This window comes from Kogia breviceps, chromosome 8 (genome assembly GCF_026419965.1).
Source record: "Kogia breviceps isolate mKogBre1 chromosome 8, mKogBre1 haplotype 1, whole genome shotgun sequence".
Classification (NCBI taxonomy): domain Eukaryota; kingdom Metazoa; phylum Chordata; class Mammalia; order Artiodactyla; family Physeteridae; genus Kogia; species Kogia breviceps.
The window spans coordinates 53,980,382-53,983,585 of NC_081317.1; the positions used below are offsets into that span (position 1 = coordinate 53,980,382).

Genomic DNA, 3,204 nt, shown 5'->3' on the forward strand with positions numbered 1-3,204 from the left:
CAAGAGTGATCATTGCTTAACTCTTACACATAAGCTCTGTCAAATGAACTTCAGTGATAATAGCCTCATTTTTTTTTCAAGCCGTGTCCACCTGGCATCCAACTGATTGAATCTGAGGTCCTCACTTTCCATTTTTATAGCTTGGTTCCTTCTCTCCACATGCCACAATTGGGAGGATTGATTTTCTTTGTACATTGTCTTTTCTTCTCTCCAATTCCCAGGTCCCTCTTTTTCTTTTCTACCCCTGCCGTCCATAACTGACTCTCCTGTGTTCTGCCTATTACCTCTAGCCCTGAGCTAAGGGACCCACCTCTTTTTTCCTATACACATTTCTAATGAGAGGTGGATTAGCAAGAATCAAAGTGTGGTTCTTAGGGGGAAAAGCCACAGTATCCCAGGACAGTGGTTTCTAATTCTTTGCCACACATCTTTGCTTTGGGGGGCAGGGAGCTTGCCAAAGGAAAATTGCCTTTCCATACCTAAGGTGTGTGCGTACAACTTAACACTCCTTTCCAAAGGGTCAGGTCCAAAAGCAGGGCCTCAGAAATGTTGGGTCACTTTAATTGAACATAAAAATGATGACATTTTAGCCTGGATTTACTAATAAAATCATAAGCAGTTATTTTTACATTTGTGTGCCCGTTAAAACTTAAAAAAATATTTTCACACGCTTTCTTTTATTTCACACACTTACACTTCCATTGCCTCATAAAACCAATGAGAACAAGGATTGTTTGATGTTATAAGAACCCTGTGAAGTAGACAGAGCAGGTATTTTATTCTCACTTTCTAAGACAAGGAAACTGAGGTTCAGAGATACTGTGTTTTACCCAATGTCACCTAGCTCTTCAAGAGCAAAGTTAATGGCAGAGTCTGAGCCTCGTGGCAGCCAGCACTTGTCGATCAGTGCCCGAGGCCTGAACACGTTTTGTGGCCAGCACACCATGGCTTGGTTCCAACTGCACCACATCCAACAGACATGGGTCTTTGAAGCCGTCTAGCACTGGAGCTCAGGCCATAGGCAGCCCCATAGTGGCAGAGAAACAGAACCTCTGGATAAACTCTTCCAGGGAAGCTTTGCTAATTTGGGCGGCTGGACAATGTCCCTCATGAATATTTGCCAGCATGATTGTCACATCATTTCACTGTGGTCGTCGGGACTCAGCTCCAGAATTCTACACAGTTTAAGCACCTGGATCCCAGTCTTTCAATGGCTTTGAGAGAACTCCAAAGGCCTGCTCCTGAGCCTAGTGGGCCTCTAGGCAAGATGTCCCTTCCCACCAGGATGTACTGTCAGTCATTCAGCCATGACAATGCCCTCAAGGGCCCTACACCATGTTACCTCTTCCTTCAGTTATGGGCAGCATCCCCTGGAAGCCAGTAATTACAGACACAAGTATCAGAACCTTGCCAAAGTAGACTAAGGAGACACCAGTATGCACACTACCTGCCACGACCCTATAGCATTGACAATGTGGACAAGTGGTAAAGGCTAGAACTACCCATGTTATCATGAATTCTCTGATCACAAAGCAGACCCGGGAGAGCATTCAGTGTTTTGAACAACATGCAGGGCTGAGAGGTGCTGGCTGCACACCCCAAAAGGGCTTTCCCACCGAGGGAGATCAAGTACCTTCAAGTGGTAAAAGCATGCCACAAACTAAAGCTACACAGTGGAGAGACAACAAAAAAAGAGAGGCAGGCTGCATCGGCCCAGACCACCCTTGCAGCACCCCTCACTCTTTCTCTAAGCAGAAACCCAGAGGCTGTTACATTACTGTTCTTCCACAGCTTTACCTGGCCCAAGCCCAGTGCCATGGATTCTGTAAGTGGGTATAAGAACAGAAACTCAGATAAATGGAGCTTCTTTGAGCCAAGACCACTCCAGAAGTCTGACTCAAGTTTTGCCAGCAGGCCTACAAAGAAGCCCAGAAGCCCTCTCCAATGGAGCTGATCCAGATCGAGGCCATCTGAATGGCTGAGGATGCAGCAACATTCAAGCCACCCAAGATGGACATCCCAGTGACAGAAGGGAAGAAACAATGACTGCAGATCCATAATCTCAAACTTGAATGTGCTCATGCCTACTGAGTTCTAGAGCTCTTTCTATTCCAGGGACTCTGGGTAGAGGGTGTCTTGTTCTCTTTTACCTTAACATAAGAAAGCTTTTGTATTTTGGGGTTTAAGTTGTTAAACTGAAGGTAGAGCTGGAGATATAATTGGCCTCTGAGAAACACTAGTGCAAAGCTTGTCTTTATTGTATGGAAGAAGCCATTCTGTACTGTTTTAATTTACAGTCAGACTAAATCATTAACCAGTGATGTATGAGACCCCATTACCTATTTTTATATCATTCACCCTAAACAAACACTTTGATTATTGCTTATTAGGTAAATATTTGTGTTGTTCCAAAACCCAGTCTCCTCAGTTCCATTACCACTGGCAATGCCCCTAAAAAGCATTGGCAAATAGTGGAGTAGAGATATTGACTGACTAGCTTAGACAACTTTGGCCCTCTTGACCCTGTGCTGGTACTGTGTGCTCTGGTCTTGTCAGTTAGGGGCACCTAAGAGCTGATTGAGATCTGGGTACAATTAAAAATCAGACTCGGCAGGCATTTCTTTGCTGAAACTGGACTCTTTCTGCCCTTTTAGTCGACCTAATGGATCCCTTTTCCGGCAGCCAGTTTTATTGTAGTACCTCTTGGGCCAGTGCTGTTAGAAGGATGCTTTTTTGTGGGGGTCACACAGAGCAAGCACTTGTCTTACATATCCTTTTTTGTATTTTAAAATGAGATTAATTTAATTCCAATTTGGTTAAAAACTTTGTAAGGGAGAAGATTCAGTGTACTGGTTTGGAATGGATAAAAGGATGCTAAACTTTTTAAAAGTAAAGAAGAAGGTAACTACAGTCAGATTATAGTTTTGATGTTCATGTGAAACTAGTGTCACCCTATTTTGGTTTCCTTGTTTGGCCCAGGGGGTTGAAACTCTTTTTTTTCTGGATGATGGAGGAAATTAAGATTTTTCTATATGAAGGCATTTTTTTCCCCAAAATGAGCCTCATACATTTTATACATACATACATATATATATATATATATATATATATATACACACCTTACTAAGGAAAGGAAATAAGAAAACTGCTCTGTTTCTCACTGTATCTCATTGTTAAGACTATGTCCTTGTTAAGACTCACTGT

At 42.9% G+C, this 3,204-nt stretch overlaps 1 pseudogene; it reads left to right on the forward strand.

The window, feature by feature from the left end:
* Positions 1-1,210: 1,210 nt before the first annotated feature.
* LOC131760964 (putative monooxygenase p33MONOX pseudogene) lies at positions 1,211-2,098 on the forward strand (annotated as a pseudogene).
* Positions 2,099-3,204: the final 1,106 nt, after the last annotated feature.